Source organism: Orcinus orca, chromosome 2, assembly GCF_937001465.1.
Source record: "Orcinus orca chromosome 2, mOrcOrc1.1, whole genome shotgun sequence".
NCBI classification, from domain to species: Eukaryota; Metazoa; Chordata; class Mammalia; order Artiodactyla; family Delphinidae; genus Orcinus; species Orcinus orca.
The window spans coordinates 198,771,050-198,790,601 of NC_064560.1; the positions used below are offsets into that span (position 1 = coordinate 198,771,050).

The window sequence follows — 19,552 nt, forward strand, 5'->3', positions numbered from 1 at the left end:
GTATGACGGCGCCCAACAATGTCCATGTTCTAATCCCTGGAGCCTGTGAATGTCAGGCTGCACAGCAAGAGAGAGTTAATGGCTAAGCCTGCTGAGGAGCCGGCCTTAAAACAAGGGTATGATCTTGGATTTACTGGGTGGGCGCAATGCGTCAGCCACAGGGAGCTCATCAGTGGCAGAAGGAGGCAGAGGAAACAGAATCAGAGACAGATGGGAAGACATGACGCTTTGCAGACGGAGGACAGACGGGAAGATGTGACGCTTTGCAGACAGAGGAGAGGCTACAAGTCAAGGAGCACGGGTGGCCTCTGGAAGCTGGACAAGACCAGGAAACAGATTCTCCCCAGAAGGGACGCCACCTGCCAGCAACTTGATCTCAGTCCAGGGAGAGTCGTTTAAGTTGTGTGGTTCTAAGCTGCTGAGTTTGTGACAATTTGTTATAGCAGCAATAAAAAACTTATACACACAACACTCACACATTTCTGCTAACCTATACACAGAAGGAACACAAGGAAGTGCCACAGTGGTTACCTTGCGGGGGAGGGTCTAGATGGGTGGGAGGGCAGGAACGGAAGAGAGACTCACTTTTCACTATATATAAATCTGTGCTGCTTTTTGTGTTACACTTTGTATATGGATTAATTTTTTATTTTTTTAATTTTTATTTTATTTTATTTTATTTTTTTTGCGGTACGCGGGTCTCTCACTGTTGTGGCCTCTCCCATTGCAGAGCACAGGCTCCGGACGCACAGGCTCAGCGGCCATGGCTCACGGGCCCAGCCGCTCCGCGGCATGTGGGATGTTCCCGGACCGGGGCACGAACCCACGTCCCCTGCATCGGCAGGCGGACTCTCAACCACTGCGTCACCAGGGAAGCCCATGTATTAATTTTTTAAAGTAATTAAAAACAATTTTTAAAGGGTGATTTTCTTTGTGATTCCTTTAAGGAAAATGGCATTTGAGATTAAAAGCTAAGTATATTTATTTTTATATAATATCGTCGTAAAGAAAGTGGCAATTTATGAAATATAAAATAATTGACAAGAAAATTAAAAACAACAAAAACATAAGACACTACTTCACACCCACTAGAATGGCTAGACTCAAAAAGATAGATAATAACAAGTATTGCTGAGGATATGGATAAGTGAGAACTCTCATACATTGCTGGTGGAAATGCCAAATGGTGCAGCCACTGTGGAAAACAGTTTAGCAGTTCAAGATATTAAATGGAGTCCCACATGACTCAGAATTCCACTCCTAGGTATATACTCAAGAAAAATGAAAACATATGTCCAAACAATAACCTGTACACATATGTTCACGGAAGCATGATTCATAATAGCCAAAGGTGGAAACAACACAAATGTCCATCAGCTAATGAACGGATAAACAAAATATGATCTATCCATACAATGGACTGTTATTCAGCCACAGACCCATGGATGAACCCTGAAAACGTTACGCTAAGTAAAAGAAGCCAAGCGCAAAAGGCCATTTACATGAAACGTCCAGAATAGGCAAATCCCCGGACATGGAAGTAGATTAGTGGTTGCCTAGGGTGGGTGGGGTCTGGGGGAAATGGGGAATCAATGCTAATTTCTTTTGGGGATGATGAAAGTGTTTTAACAGACGATGATGATGGTTGCACCACTCAGTAAAAATACCTAAAATCACTGCATTGTATACTTTAACTGGGTGAACTTTACAGTATGTAAATTGTATCTCAATAAAGCTGTTAAAACAAACAAATCCGTGGTGCCTGAGTCAGAGCAGCGGTTACCCTGGGGACTTCCAGGACACGGGTAACGCTCTGTTCCTTGATCTTGGAGCAGGTCACACAAGCAGGTTCACTTTCTGAAAATTCACCAACCTGTACTTGTAATTCGTGCAGTTTTCTGGATGTATGTTATACTCCAATATTTAAAAATCGGAAGAAAAACAGCAAGCCAAAGTTAGGAATAAGCAGGAAGTATGAGGAACAGAAAAGATATACAATAAAGAGTATATTCAAGGAAAGGCCCAAAGAAAACAGATTCAGATCATACTAGTGTCGGAATAACCACATCCACAAATTCCCACTGCTGAGACCCAACAAGGAGGTGCTTTCACCATGGTTCTGGTTCCCAGGAGGGCCAGGCCTTCCTGCTCTAGAGTGTTCCTGTTCTCAAGCTCACCCTTAATGGACTGTTATAATTATAATGCGCTTCCATGTTGGGAACTGTAGTCCGACTTACTGGTCTTCACAACTGAAGCAGACTGAAACCACCTCTGAATGAGAGCAAAGTTTAGGGGCCGCGCATATTCTCCAGCAGACCCCCCCCAGGGAGACGGGCTATCCTCTGCCATGGTTAGCTTCAGAGAGCCTCTTCTGGTTCCCTGCAACAGGTCTCCATCCTATTTCCCAGGTGGCTCCTTTGTCCTAAGTGAAAACCCTCTGCGAAGGACTGCCAGCCCCAGCACTAACATTTCTTAGTCCTGGCAACTAACAAGAGTTGGAGATAAACTACATTGCACCAAGACAAAGAAACACATAAAAACAACAGCAGAAACAAAGAATGCTTGGGGCGATGGAGTATGATTTTAGTACTAAGACCATTCCATTCATAACTAAGGAAATCTGTACACTACAAGCCACAGCCCTCAGCAAACACTGCGATGGAAGCCAAGCCTGTGCTTTGTGTGAGAAGAGGGTGGGCCATCACGCCTGGAGGGGCCTCCCTGCACGTCATCAGCAGGGAAAACCACCTGAGGGTGCTGACTCTCTAGACTAGCATTTTCTGAATTGAGTTCCTCAAAACACTAGTACCCCCCAAACACTAATGGGTATTCCACAAAAGGGGGTCCTATGAGCAAATAAATCTAGGAAATGCAGGGCTAAATAAAGAGAAACACGTTTGACTACAGACCTCAGTACTTCTCTCTGAAAAGGCAGTGTGTCTCCAGGGCACCAAGCAGCACACAGGAGGGGTGTGCTGTGTGCAAGCAGACATGTCTCCCAAGAATACCAGTTAATACCCCAGCGCCGCTCTATGCCCGCAGACTGAAGACCTTTAAACTAAGCTAGCAGAATCCCTCTTAACCACGTCTTCCCTGAATAAAAAATTAACTGGTCTAGTTCCCAGCAAGGCAGGATTCAGAGCTATTCTGCCAGTTTTACAGTCCTCCCCGCTCGCCCTCTAAGAGAAGCTGGCTAGAGCAAGGCAGGGCTCAGCCCTGGTGGAGTCTTCAGGACTGAAGTGTCAGATCCCTGCTGATAAAACTCAGAAGCTGTAACTTGCTTGACAACCACAGCTTAAACTGAATCCCAGAGCCTCTCTAAAACAGGTAACCTGCGCAGTAAGTCCTGGAAACAAGACATGTAAGATTCTTGGGTGAATCTCCCGAAAAGCTTCTTCAAAACAAACTGAACAAAATACAGGCTCTGTGGCTTACCACTAATCTGTCCAGTTTGGAACTTTATAAAACAACTTTGACCAATTTCTCAAGGAGCCTCCAAACTTGAAATTCTGTGGGAAAATTCAACCAGCTGGACCCTTTTACTGAGTCATACATCCTCCTGCCCTCGAGAAGACCCACCCTGAGCTGCCTAACCCCACTCTCACTCGTCAAGCAATAGCCAGGGAATAGCTGCTGCTTGTTAAAACAACACCAACCCTTTCCCTTCTCTTGGATGGACTAGACTAGAATGCCCAGAAATTTCCCTGAAAGGAGACACAGTCTATTACTGTGCAGAAAAGAGCTCACATGGCAGGCCTAAGACCGCTCTCCGTCTGCTTGCAAGGTTGGCCCTTGGGCAGGGTTTCCACCAGCCCCTGCACAATAAGAGCGACTCACTCCGACTCACACCGTCGGAGCGAGCAATGGGGTTTACGCTGAATCTGCTTTCCTCCTGGGAGCTGGGATATGCTATGTTCTGGGCAGAGGGTGCCTACGTTATCAGCGTCCAATAAAAATCCTGGGCACTGGGGCTCTAATGAGCTTCCCTTATAGAAAATATTTCACACGTGTTGTCAGTTTGCTGTTGGAAGAACTAAGCGCGTCCGTCCTGTGTGACTCCGCTGGGAGAGGACTCTTGGCAGCTTGCGACGCGCTTCCTCCAGACTTTGCCCCATGTCCCTTTCTCTGCGCATCTCGCTCTGTACCCTCTCACTGGAGTACGTCGCAGCCATGAGTATGAGCATATCCTGAGTCCTGTGAGTCCTCCGAGCAAATCATGGAACCAATGGGTCATCTTGGGACCCGCTCCCCCCCCAACGCAATTTATGCTGTACTTCAGCCTAAATGAATTAAACATCCCTGGTGGTATGACTACATCATTGTGGGTGTCAATAAAGATTTATTAGCATCAGCTATGCACTGTGCCATGCACTGAAGACACAAAGATCAGTAAGACACAGTCCCTCACACTGAGGGCTTAGAGTGTGTTCCCAGGCCCCAGAGAGGCAGGGGAGGGGCTTCCCTGGTGGCGCAGTGGTTGAGAATCCGCCTGCCAATGCAGGGGACACGGGTTCGAGCCCTGGTCTGGGAAGATCCCATATGCCGCGGAGCAACTAGGTCCGTGAGCCACAACTACTGAGCCTGCGCGTCTGGAGCCTGTGCTCCGCAACAAGAGAGGCCGTGATAGTGAGAGGCCCGCACACCACAATGAAGAGTGGCCCCCGCTTGCCGCAAGTAGAGAAAGCCCTTGCACAGAAACGAAGACCCAACACAGCCAAAAATAAGTAAATAAATAAATAAATATTTTTTAAAAAAGAGAGAGGCAGGGGAGAGAGCCACGCTCCTGTTTAGATAATATTAAAGGCCAAATTAATGAGTACACGGTGTCCAAAATTGAGTACCTGGTGCTGTAGATTCTAAACCCCCAGGACCAACCCGGTAGGTAGGCGTTAGAGCAGATGTTTTTCCACCTTCTGTACGTACCCTGTCCTCTGTCACAGACCTGCTCGTGGTCCGCTTTGCACCTTCTCTCCATAGGGCCATAAGCCTCTTAAAGGCAAAGTCTACTATCTATTCTCTTTCGTGCCCTGTACATACTCAACAAATGAATCAAAGAGGAAATGTCAGGTCACATGCCCCATAATCTAATATTCCTATAATACCCCGTACATATACTACAGGGGGAACTTTGCTGATAACTGAATCACAAAATTATTACTATTGACTAATTGGCAACCAACACTTTTTTATTCATCTGTCTTTAAATATTGGGTATTTCTGATCACAGTGAGAGAGAACTCTTGTTCCTTAGGTTACCTCCTTTCCCAGGTCAGACCAGCCACATAAATGCAACAGTGAGATTAGAAGCGTAAGAAGAATAAAATGACTGGAAGGATGCTATTTAAATTAACTTCATAGTCCTGCAATCAAACTGTCTTTTATAAATTTATTTATTTATTTTTGGCTGCGTTGGATCTTCGTTGCTGCGCGCGGGCTTTTCTCTAGTTGCGGCGAGCAGGGGCTACTCTTTCGTTGCAGTGCGCAGGCTTCTCACTGCGGTGGCTTCTCTTGCTGTGGAGCACGGGCTCTAGGTGCATGGGCTTCAGTAGTTGTGGCTCATGGGCTCTAGAGCGCAGGCTCAGTAGTTGTGGTGCACGGGCTTAGTTGCTCTGCGGCATGTGGGATCTTCCTGGACCAGGGCTCGAACCCGTGTCCCCTGCATTGGCAGGCGGATTCTTAACCACTGCGCCACCAGGGAAGTCTCCAAACTGTCTTTTAGAATATGTTTTCATTAACATTAGTATGGCTCCATGGATATTTATTTTATACTTCGGGATAATCTAATACTACTTTATCTTGTTGCTTCAAATTGTTCCAGCTTTGGCCTTAGGGAGCTCTTTCAGTTGGCTCCTTTGTCCCTTTGACATGCTCCCATCAATAAGGGGTTTGTTTCTTTTTCAGTACTTTCTTACTTTCTAGCACTACAAAATCTTATGCATTTCCTGCCTCAGTCCTAGGATAAGCCGCTTCACCAAGGAGCCCTGGCTCCTTCTATCGGAAAAAGATATTTATTAAACACCAAGATCTGAACACTAGGTACCAGGCACCATTTTTCACTTAATCATCTCAAAAATCCCATGCAGTAGGTATCCCATTAATCCATCTTACAAATGAGGAACTAAGGCACTGAGAGGTTAGGTAGCCTGCCCAAGGTCACATCAATAAGCAGTAGGCTTTAAACACAGGGAGTCTGACCCCAGAAGCATTTCCCAACCACGCTGCCACTGCTGTCTTCCCTGAGCAGAACACTGCCCAGGAGACACAGATAAAGTCACACAAATGTACTTATAAGAGCAGTGACCACGGTAACAGATCCTTTCCAAAGTAACTGGCTCAGCTGACAAGGTCCATGACAAAAGCAGAATCTGGGAACCCCACTGCCAATGACATAGGGACACATTCTTCGGTGTGAGGAGCAGAGAAAGCACAGCTCCAGCTGGGAGTGGAATAATGATCTCTGGAGTCAGGAGTAGGGAAAGGGGGCTGACTGCAAAGGAGCACAAGACAACTTCTGAGGGTGACAGAAAGGTTCTATATCTTGTTTTTGTTTTTCTGGGTTTTTTTTTTGGCCACACGATGCAGCTTGCTAGATCTCAGGTCCCTGATCAGGATTTGAACCTGGGCCCTCGGCAGTGAAAGCACAGACCCCTAACCACTGGACCGCCAGGGAATTCCCAAAGGTGCTATATCTTGACTGTGGAGACACTACTGTCTATATTTGCCAAATTTCATCAAACTATACTCTTAAAATAGGTGAATTTTATTGGGTGCAAATTATACCTCAATAAAGCTGATTAATCTGGAGATTTCACATTTAAAAATTCAAGTTAGATCCTTATTCCACAATACACTTAAAAATTGGTAAATGAGAATTCCCTGGTGGTCCAGTGGTTAAGACTCCACGCTCCCAATGCAGGGGGCCCAGGTTCGATCCCTGGTCAGGGATGCTGCCTGCCGCAACTAAAAGATCCCTCATGCCGCAACTAAAAGATCCTGCATGCCACAACTAAGACTCGGAGCAGCCAAATAAATAGACTAAATAAATAAATATTTAAAATAATAATAATAATAAATGCTGGAGAGGGTGTGGAGAAAAAGGAACCCTCCTACACTGCTGGTGGGAATGTAAGTTGGTGCAGCCACTATGGAGAACAGTTTGGAGGTTCCTCAAAGAACTAAAAATAGAGTTACCATGTGATCCAGCAATCCCACTCCCATGCATATATCTGGGGAAAACGTTAACTCGAAAATATACATGCACCCCTATGTTCATAGCAGCACTATTCACAATAGCCAAGACATGGAAACAACCTAAATGTCCATCGACAGATGAATGGATAAAGAAGACGTGGTACCTATAAACAATGGAACACTACTCAGCCATAAAAAAGAATGAAATAATGCCATTTGCAGCAAACGGATGGACCTAGAGATTATCATACTAAGTGAAGTAAGTCAGAAAGGGAAATACAAATACCATATGATTTCACTTATATGTGGAATCTAAAATATGACACAATGAAATTATCTATAAAAAAAAAAGGCTCGGGCTTCCCTGGTGGCGCAGTGGTTGAGAATCTGCCTGCTAATGCAGGGGACGCTGGTTCAAGCCCTGGTCTGGGAGGATCCCACGTGCTGCAGAGCAACTAGGTCCGTGAGCCACAACTACTGAGCCTGCGCGTCTGGAGCCTGTGCTCCGCAACAAGAGAGGCCGTGATAGTGAGAGGCCCGCACACCGCAATGAAGAGTGGCCCCCACTTGCCACAACTAGAGAAAGCCCTCGCACAGAAACGAAGACTCAACACAGCCAAAAAAAATAAATAAGTAAATTAATAAATTCCTACCCCCAACATCTTAAAAAAAAAAAAAACCTGCAGCTACTCTAACAACTTCTCCATACTCTCTAAAAAAAAAAAAAAAAAAGGCTCACAGACATAGGAAACAGATTTGTGGTTACCAAGGGGAGGGGGTAGGGAAGAGATGGATGGGGAATTTGGGATTAGCAAGGTCCTACTGTATAGCACAGGGAACTATATTCAATATCCTGTGATAAACCATAATGGTAAAGAATATACATGTGGGCTTCCCTGGTGGCGCAGTGGTTGAGAGTCCGCCTGCCGATGCAGGGGACACAGGTTCGTGCCCCGGTCCGGGAAGATCCCACGTGCCGCGGAGCGGCTGGGCCCGTGAGCCATGGCCGCTGAGCCTGCGCGTCTGGAGCTGTGCTCCGCAACAGAAGAGGCCACAACAGTGAGAGGCCCGTGCACCCCCCCGCACCAAAAAAAAAAGAATATACATGTATAACTGAATCACTTTGCTGTACAGTAAAAATTAACACAACATTGTAAATCAACTATACTCCAATAAAATAAATTTTTTAATGATGCTTTCAAATAACATTTAACAATATAAGAAATTGTTCATCCATAATTTAATACTAAGTGAAAAAAGGACGGCAGTGATCATACGAATACATATACATGCAGACTTGCTTTAAAAAAAAAGTCAACTCTGCACTTTATTTATTTATTTAGGCCAAGCCCCACAGCTTGCAGGATCTTAGTCACCGACCAGGGATTGAACCCGGGCCACAGCAGTGAAAGTGCCGAGTCCTGACCACTGGACCACCAGGGAATTCCCAACTCTGCATTTTGAAGTGGTTTAAGTACAAACTCCAAGTGTGTGCCAGCATTCCAAGCTGGCTCCAGACCATCATGGCCAGCCAGCAATAAATGGAACCCATGGCCCTGGACATAGCCGCGGGGGGGATAAAGAATTACTTGTTTCCTCCATGGCTCTTCCAATAGACAAAGGGTCTGGGTGTAACAAGGATGAAAGGCAGGGGAGAGAAAAAGAGAAACACCCCTATGAGAAAACACTTACTTAGGAAAAGTATCTTCCTATTCCCTCCAACAGGATGTCGCATATTTTCACAGGCCTTTACTGTTAGATAAGAAACATTAAGATGAACACAAAGCACAACACAAAGCTGTGAAGGATATAGAGCTATGCTAGCAAAAAAAACCCTGCCCCACATTAATGGGAATAGAGAGAGTAAACAATCACTAAAAAACAAACCAACCAAAAAAGCACCCAGACTCAAGGACAAAGAAAAGTGTAAATAACATAGCTATATGACAAGGGTAGAGCGGGACTTCCCTTGTGGTCCAGTGGTTCAGACTCCGTGCTCCCAATGCAAGGCGCCCAGGTTCAATCTCTGGTCGGGGAACTAGATCCCGCGTGCCGCAACTGAGACCCAGTGTGGCCAAACAAGTAAATATTAAAAAATAATAATAAAAGACAAACTCAAGGGTCACGACTTAATAAAATGAATACTTTTTAAAACAGGGTAGAGAGAACAAGGAGGATAAATAAGTCCGTTCATATTAATTAAGATTCTATTCAGTTTTACCAAACCAAGGCTTGTTTAAGTGGAATTTAAGCCTTATTTAAAGCGTGAACATGGAGTCCAGATTCATTTTTTGTGAAATTCTAAACCTGTCACACCCAAATCCAAATATCTGTATTCAAACACTGCTTCTAAAGATCTTAATCAAGGCAGGTGATAAGCATCAGAACATGGGGCTTCACCAGCGGAGGGGCGAAAAGAATTGAGGGAGGTTAATTAGTGAGTACAACCCTCAACTAGAGTTTAAAAGGAAGAGGATTCAGCTTGTAATTCCCACTCTCCCTGAGAGATTAAGTAATTCAAACCAAATCACTAAAACAAGGTCAGGAACCTTCAATAAAGAAGGCTGTGCCCAATTAATGACTTGCTGTAGTGTGGAAAATTGTGACCTGAATTACCAAACATAGAGAAAACACAAAAGGACGTAAAAGTATTCATAAACTCATAAAAATGGTGATCATTTTGTAATGTGCAGAAACACTGAATCACTGTGCTGTGCATCTGGAACTAGCATAGTGTTGTAGGTCAATTATACTTTAAAAAAAAACTTAGACTTTAAAATTTAAACTGCACCCTTTAACCCAATCAATGTACGCCACTGATAAACATGAATTACTCAAAGATCTATGTTCAAACATCTTCATTGAAGCATCATCCTAACAGGCTACAGTACAACATATTTAATATAATCACATCTAATTTTAGAACAAATACCTACATACACACACACACACACAATATGCACAGAACATTTACGGACGTACATCTAAGAAAATGTTAACCAGGACGGACTCTGCCCAGTAGGGAAGGGTCCTGAGACTAATTGAAAACCTTTCACTGCTTGAATTTATTACAAAGCTACGATTATTTTTCCTTAATTTTGTTTTATTTAAAGAGAAAAAGTTGCTAGTTGATGCATCTATTTATAAAACAGAAGGTGATATGCACACTAGGAAGGAGAGCATGGAACAACATTATGTGAAGTACCTTGCAACTTTGATTCTATAAAAATACTGACATAAATTGTTACCAAACCAAACTTGGGTCCGCTCGCCAGTTCGCAGTAAAGCCAGTCTATTGACACCAGGTTGTGGTGAAGGAAAGCACAGCATTTATTGTAGGGCGCTAGATAAGGAGCCCAGGAGAGCTAGTGCTTAAAATACCCGAACTCCCCAATGGGTTTAAATGCATAGCAAAGCATTTAAAAAAAAATTTTTTTTAATTTCTCTCTATATATTTATTTATTTATTTTGATTTGTCTGCACCGGGTCTTAGTTGCAGCATGCGGGATCTTCCTTGCCATGTGTGGTATTTTTAGTTGCGGCATGCAGGCTCTTAGTTGCAGCATGTGGGATCTAGTTCTCTTCAGGGATAAAACCCGAGCCCCCTGCATTGGGAGCGTGGAGTCCCAACCACTGGACCACCAGGAAAGTCCCTCAGCAAAGCATTTTTAAAGGCCCAGTGAGGGAGAGGCGTCCCAGGGTATGTGATCAGCTCACGCACAATTCTCTGATTGGTTGATGGTGATGTAACAGGGTGATGTCACAGGGGTTAACATTATCAATCCTTAGGCGCCAGTAGGTCTGGGAGCTATTTGTTTACGGTCATCAAGTAGTTCATTTCTCCCATTTGGTGGTGGTTTTAGCACCTGTAAAACAACTCAGGAAATGTGCATCAGATACTATTATCTGGGTACTTCAGGGGGAGCTACAGCAGAGGACATGGGGGAGGGGCCTGTTCTGGGAAGGCCCCATAGGGTCCTGCTCAGTTACATTATGAGGGACAGAAAGCTTAAACCTCACTGCAATTACAACACATGATTTTTTAAACTCTCTCTGTGATATAATAGCAAACGGTTACTGCCTTCAGAATACGTAGTTTTTTCTCTTTTTATAGATACGTTTTGAATAATCCATTAAAAAGTACAGACAGGAAAAAAATTGATACTCACATTAGATTAGGTAAGGGTAAATTTTTTCAAAGTAAGGATCTGACTGATGTTTGCCATTCTTTCCCCTTTTACATCCTTGCCTGCCATCCACTGGGATAGCAAATGATAACTCATTCACATTTTACCATGTACCAGACACTATGCTGTAAGTTTTATGTAGATTATCTCATTTAACTTTGAAACAATCCTATAAAATAAGTATTATTATGCCTGTTTAAAGATGAGTGTGGAAGGTTTTATTTTCCAAAGATGGCAGCCTCTAGATATCCCATCCCACATGCTCATCTTACTATGTGTCTTTGTCACTCCTCCATCAAGAGGTGGGATCTATGTTCTCTCCTCTCAAATCTGAGGGATGCAGAAGTAACATTATGCCACTTCTGAGGCTAGATCAGAGAACGTAATGCTGCTTCCACCTCAAACTCTCGGGATGCTCATTCTCAGAACCTAGCTGCCATATTGTGAGGAGGCCCAAGACACATGGAGATTCTGAGTGTTATGTTCTGGCTGACAGCCCATGCTGAGGTCCCAGCTGACAGCTAGCATCAACCACCAGACACTTGAGTGAGGAAACTTTTGAGATGACTCCAGCTCCAGCCACCATCTAACTGCAACCACATGAGAGACTCCAAGTGAAATCTGCCTCGTTGGGTCCAGGCAACTCACAGAACCATAGGAGAGAATAATGATTGTTATTGTAAGCCACCAAGTTGGGGTAATTTGTTACACAGCAGCAGAAAACCGGAATGATGAAGAAAAACCAGCATAAGGAAAGAAAGGTCGGTAACCTGACAGAGGATACCTTGTCTGCCTGGCTCCAAAGCCCACACTCTTAGCAACTAAGCTGTGTTACTCCTTGGTCCCTACTACTGAAAATGATGCAAAGCAAAAAGGAGGTAGTCAGGAATAATCCACAGAATGATCAATATATCCCCAAGCACTTGGTCATTGCCTGGAAAACAAATAAGAAAATACATCTAGGGGCTTCCCTGGTGATGCAGTGGTTAAGAATCCACCTGCCAATGCAGGGGACACGGGTTTGAGCCATGGTCTGGGAAGATCCCACATGCCGTGGGGCAACTAAGCCCACGCAGCACAACTACTGAGCCTGTGCTCTAGAGCCCACGAGCCCCAACTACTGAGCCCATGTGCCACAACTACTGAAGCCCGTGCGCCTACAGCCTATGCTCCACAACAAGAGAAGCCACTGCAATGAGAAGCCCGTGCAACACAACGAAGAGTCGCCCCTGCTCTCCACAACTAGAGAAAAACCCGTGTGCAGCAACAAAGACCCAACACAGTGAAAAAAATAAATAAAATTAAAATTTAAAAAAAAAGAAAATACATCTAGAAAACTGCAAAATAAAGACCAGCATGATAATCTAGCACTCCCAGTCCCACTCAATGACCTCAAGCTACAAGTCCAATTTCACCATTACACACTCTTCCTGTTCATTCTAATTCCAAGACTCTGTGTCTGTGACTTTCTGTTCTGGAATATTCTCTCCACTGTTGACTATTTGTTCAGTATTTAATGATCAGGACTTAAACCTGAAGGACAATAGGTTACACCAGTTCTCAGACTGGATTTTAAGGTAGAAAGAAGGGAGAATAAAGACGCACCACTAAACCAAGTAATTAAAGCCACCAAAATGGCCACGTCTCAAATAACATATCAAATAACACCTAATATAGATTTGTAAAACCCCAGAAGTTTAAAGGATATAAATCATAAAATGCAAATGTTAACATATAGATCAATGTGTATATATATAAATGCTAACATCAGTATTTTTAAAAGAGGCTAGATACACAATAATTTACGCATACATACATATATATAGACGCACAGGAAACTGGTAAGAGTGGTTGACTCTAGGAAGAGAAGCACGAAGGGTCTAAGAGGCAAAGGTGAATAAACGGAACGATCAAATGATCAAACCTAGCTTCAACAAAACTAAGACACTCTGACATCAGACACTCTAGATGAGACACAGTGACAGGGACATGACTTCATCTCTGACATATTCCTGACAAAAATATTTAAGCTAAAGCTAATCATGAGGTTTAGAACACCAGAAGTGCCCATGGCTGTCGTGCAAACCTTGTCCTCTGAGCCTAGCACGAGTCACAACCACTAGCTGTTTGCTTCCTAGGGCACAAGGACCGTCGCTGCTACCTTCAAACATCTGCCTTATTAACATGCTTGTGAGATCCTGGTTCCCAGGCCAGACATCAGGCCTGAGCTCCTGTGGTGGGACCTCCAATTCCAAACCGCTGGACTAACAGAGAACCTCAGACCCCAGGGAATATTAATCAGAGTGAGGCCTCCCGGAGGTCCTCATCTCAGCACCAAGACCTGGCTCTAACCAACTGCCTGTAAACTGCAGTGCTGGATGTCTCAGGGCAAACAACCAGTAAGACAGGAAGAGAGTGCCACCCATCAAAAAGAGAAGAAAAATAAAATGAAATGACAAAAAAAATATATTACGAACGAAGGAGCAAGGTAAAAACCTACAAGACCAAATAAATGAAAATGAAATAGGTAACCTACCTGAAAAAGAATTCAGAGTACTGATAGTAAAGATGATCCAAAATCTCGGAAACAGAATGGAGAAAATACAAGAAACATTTAACAAGGATCTAGAAGAACTAAAGAGCAAACAATGATGAACAACACAATTACTGAAATTAAAAATACTCTAGAAGGAATCAATAGCAGAATAACTCAGGCAGAAGAACGGATAAGTGACCTGGAAGACAGAACGGTGGAATTCACTGCTGTGGAACAGAATAAAGAAAAAAGAATGAAAAGAAATGAAGACAGCCTAAGAGACCTCTGGGACAACATTAAATGCACCAACATTTGAATTATAGGGGTCCCAGAAGAAGAAAAGAAAAAGAACGGGACTGAGAAACTATTTGAAGAGATTATAGTTGAAAACTTCCCTAACATGGAAAAGGAAATAGTCAATCAAGTCCACGATGCACAGAGAGTACCATACAGGATAAGACCAAAGAGAAACACACCGAGACACATATTAATAAAACTATCAAAAATTAAATGCAAAGAAAAAATATTAAAAGCAGCAAGGGAAAAGCAAAAAATAACATACAAGGGAAGCCCCATAAGGTTAACAGCTGATTTTTCAGCAGAAACTCTGCAAGCCAGAAGGGAGTGGCAGGACATATTTAAAGTGATGAAAGGGAAAAACGTACAACCAAGATTACTCTACCCAGCAAGGATCTTATTCAGATTCAATGGAGAAATTAAAACCTTTACAGATAAGCAAAAGTTAAGAGAACTTGGCACCACCAAACCAGCTTTACAACAATGCTAAAGGAACTTCTCTAGGCAGGAAACACAAGAGAAGGAAAAGACCTACAATAACAAACCCAAAACAATTAAGAAAGTGGTAATAGGAACATACATATCGATAATTACCTTAAATGTAAATGCTCCAACCAAAAGACAGGCTTGCTGAATGGATACAAAAACAAGACCCGTACATATGCTGTCTACAAGAGACTCACTTCAGACCTAGGGCACATACAGACTGAAAGTGAGGGGATGGAAAAAGATATTCCATGCAAATGGAAATCAAAAGAAAGCTGGAGTAGCAAGCCTCGTATCAGACAAAATAGACTTTAAAACAAAGACTAGGGCTTCCCTGGTGGCGCAGTGGTTGAGAGTCTGCCTGCCAATGCAGGGGACACAGGTTCGTGCCCCAGTCTGGGAAGATCCCACATGCCGCGGATCGGCTAGGCCCGTGAGCCATGGCCACTGAGTCTGCGCGTCCGGAGCCTGTGCTCTGCAACAGGAGAGGCCACAACAGTGAGAGGCCCGTGTACCGCAAAAAAAAAAAACCACAAAAAACAAAAAAGACTATTACAAGAGACAAAGAAAAACACTACATAATGATCAAGGGATCAATCCAAGAAAAAGATATAACAATTGTAAATATTTATGCACCCAACACAGGAGCACCTCAACACATAAAGCAAATGCTAATAGCCATAAAAGGGGAAAGCGACAGTAACACAATAATAGTAGGGGACTTTAACACCCCACTTTCACCAACGGACAGATCATCCAAAATGAAAGTAAATAAGGAAACAAAAACTTTAAATGACACATTGAACAAGATGGACTTAATTGATATTTATAGGACATTCCATCCAAAAACAACAGAGTACACCTTCTTCTCAAGTGCTCATGGAACATTCTCCAGGATAGACCATATTTTGGGTCACAAAGCAAGCCTTCATAAATTTAAGAAAATTGAAATCATATCAAGTATCTTTTCTGACCACAACACTATGAGACTAGATATCACTTACAGAAGAAAAACTGTAAAAAATACAAACACATGGAAGCTAAACAATATGCTACTAAATAATCAAGAGATCACTGCGGGAATACAAAAATACCTAGAAACAAATGACAATGAAACCACAACAACCCAAAACCTATGGGATGCAGCAAAAGCAGTTCTAAGAGGGAAGTTTATAGCAATACAATCCTACCTCAAGAAACAAGAAGAATCTCACATAAACAACACCTAAAGCACCTAAACCAATTAGAGAAAGAAGACCAAAAACACCCAAGGTTAGCAGAAGAAAAGAAATTATAAAGATCAGATCAGAAATAAATGAAAAAGAAATGAAGGAAAAAATAGCAAAGATCAATAAAACTAAAAGCTCGTTCTTTGAGAAGATAAACAAAATTGATAAACCATTAGCCAGACTCATCAAGAAAAAAAGGGAGAAGACTCAAATCAACAGAATTAGAAATAAAAAAGGAGAAGTAACAACTGACACTGAAGAAATACAAAGGGTCATGAGAGATTACTACAGGCAACTCTATGTCAATAAAATGGACAACCTGGAAGAAATGGACAAATTCTTAGAAAAGCACAACCTTCCGAGACTGAACCAGGAAGAAATAGAAAATATAAACAGACCAATCACAAGCACTGAAATTGAAAATGTGATTAAAAATCTTCCAACAGGGCTTCCCTGGTGGCGCAGTGGTTGAGAGTCCTCCTGCCGATGCAGGGGACACGGGTTCGTGCCCCGGTCCGGGAAGACCCCACATGCCGCGGAGTGGCTAGGCCCATGAGCCATGGCCACTGAGTCTGTGCATCCGGAGCCTGTGCTCTGCAACAGGAGAGGCCACAACAGTGAGAGGCCCGCGTACCACCAAAAAAAAAAAAAAAAAAAAATCTTCCAACAAACAAAAGCCCAGGACCAGATGGCTTCACAGGCGAATTCTATCAAACATTTAGAGAAGAGCTAACACCCATCCTTCTCAAACTCTTCCAAAATATAGCACAGGGAGGAACACTCCTAAACTCATTCTAGGAGGCCACCATCACCCTGATACCAAAACCAGACAAAGACGTCGCAAAAAAAGAAAACTACAGGCCAATATCTCTGATGAACACAGATGCAAAAATCCTCAACAAAATACTGGCAAACAAAATCCAACAGCACATTAAAAGGATCATACACCATGATCAAGTGGGGTTTATCCCAGGAATGCAAGGATTCTTCAATATACGCAAATCAATCAATGTGATACACCATATTAACAAAATGAAGGATAAAAACCATATCATCATCTCAATAGATGCAGAAAAAGCTTTCGACAAAATTCAACACCCATTTATGATGAAAACTCTCCAGGGACTTCCCTGGTGGCACAGTGGTGAAGAATCCGCCTGCCAACACACAGGACACAGGTTCGAGCCCTGTTCCAGGAAGATCCCACATGCCGTGGAGCAACTAAGCCCATGTGCCAGAACTATTGAGCCTGCACTCTAGAGCCCATGAGCCAAACTACTGAGCCTGTGTGCCACAACTACTGAAGCCTGTGCACCTAGATCCCGTGCTCTGCAATAATAGAAGCCACTGCAGTGAGAAACCCATGCACTGTGATGAAGAGTCACCCCCACCCGCCACAACTAGAGAAAGCCCATGCCCAGCAACGAAGACCCAATGCAGCCATAAATAAATAAATAAATGTATTAAAAAAAAAAAAAAACTCTCCAAAAAGTAGGCATAGAGGGAACCTACTTCAACATAATAAAGACCATATATGACAAACCCACAACCAACATCGTTCTCAATGGTGAAAAACGGAACCCATTTCCTCTAAGATCAGGAACAAGACAAGGTTGCCCACTCTCACCACTATTACTCAACATAGTTTTGGAAGTTTTAGCCACAGCAGTCAGAGAAGAAAAAGGAATAAAAAGAATCCAAATCAGAAAAGAAGAAGTAAAGCTGTCACTGTTTGCAGATGGTATGATACTATACGTAGAGAATCCTGAAGATGCTACCAGAAAACTACTAGAGCTAATCAATGAATCTGGTAGAGTAGCAGGATACAAAATTAATGCATAGAAATCTCTTGCATTCCTATACATTAACGAGGAAAATCTGAAGAGAAATTAAGGAAACACTCCCATTTACCTCTGCAACAAAAAGAATGAAATACCTCGGAATAAACCTACCTAAGGAGATAAAAGACCTGTTAGCAGAAAACTATAAGACACTGATGAAAGAAATTAAAGATGATACAAACAGATGGAGAGATATACCATGTTCTTGGATTGGAAGAATCAACATTGTGAAAATGACTATACTACCCAAAGCAATCTACACAATCCCTATCAAACTACCAATGGCATTTTTCACAGAACTAGAACAAAAAATTTCACAATTTGTATGGAAACACAAAAGATCCCGAATAGCCAAAGCAGTCTTGAGAAAGAAAGACGGAGCTGGAGGAATCACGCTCCTGGACTTCAGACTACACTACAAAGCTACAGTAATCAAGACAGTATGGTATTGGCACAAAAACAGAAATATAGATCAGTGGAACAGGATAGAAAGCCCAGAGATAAACCCACACCCAGATGGTCACCTTATCTTTGATAAAGGATGCAAGAGTATACAATGGAGGAAAGACTGCCTTTTCAATACGTGGTGCTGGGAAAACTGGACAGCTACATGTAAAAGAATGAAATTAGAACACTTCCTAACACCATACACAAAAATAAACTCAAAATAGATTAAAGACCTAAATGTAGGGCCAGACACTATAAAACTCTTAGAGGAAAACGTAGGCAGAACACTCTATGACATAAATCACAGCAAGATCCTTTTTGAACCACCTCCTAGAGAAATGGAAATAAAAACAAACAAATGGGACCTAATGAAACTTAAAAGCTTTTGCACAGCAAAGGAAACCATAAACAGGACAAAAAGACAACCTCAGAATGGGAGAAAATATTTGCAAATGAAGCAATTGACAAAGGATTAATCTCCAAAATATACAAGTAGCTCATGCAGGTCAATATCAAACAAACAAACAAACAACCCAATCCAAAAATGGGCAGAAGACCTAAACAGACATTTCTCCAAAGAACATATACAGATTGCCAACAAACACATGAAAGAATGCTCAACATCACTAATCATTAGAGAAATGCAAATCAAAACTACAATGAGGTATCACCTCGCACCAGTCAGAATGGCCATCATCAAAAAATCTACAAACAATAAATGCTGGAGAGGGTGTGGAGAAAAGGGAACCCTCTTGCACTGTTGGTGGGAATGCAAATTGATACAGCCACTATGGAGAACAGTATGGAGGTTCCTTAAAAAACTACAAATAGAACTACCATATGACCCAGAAAACCATAATTCAAAAAGAGTCATGTACCACAATGTTCACTGCAGCTCTATTTACAATAGGCAGGACATGGAAGCAACCTAAGTGTCCATCAACAGATGAATGGATAAAGAAGATGTGGCACATATATACAATGGAATATTACTCAGCCATAAAAGGAAATGAAATTGATTTATTTGTAGTGAGGTGGATGTACCTAGAGTTTGTTATACAGAGTGAAGTAAGTCAGAAAGAGAAAAACAAATACCATATGCTAACACATACATATGGAATCTGAAAAAAAAAAACAAAGGGGGGCTTCCCTGGTGGCGCAGTGGTTGAGAGTCCGCCTGCCGATGCAGGGGACATGGGTTCGTGCCCAGTCCGGGAAGATCCCACATGCCGCGGAGCGGCTGCGCCCGTGCGCCCGTGAGCCATGGCCGGGAGGGGCCACAGCAGTGAGAGGCCCGCCTACCGCAAAAAAAAAAAAACAAAAGGTTCTGAAGAACCT

At 42.8% G+C, this 19,552-nt stretch overlaps 1 protein-coding gene and 1 non-coding gene across 4 annotated transcripts in view; one reads left to right on the forward strand and one right to left on the reverse strand.

The window, feature by feature from the left end:
* Nucleotides 1-19,552, reverse strand: part of MOK (MOK protein kinase) — a 47,711-nt gene that overhangs the window by 26,191 nt on the left and 1,968 nt on the right. The gene's annotated exons all lie outside the window — the stretch shown is intronic.
* On the forward strand, nt 6,874-6,946 carry TRNAW-CCA (transfer RNA tryptophan (anticodon CCA)). The gene has a single exon. It is a non-coding gene; the product is annotated as a tRNA-Trp (tRNA).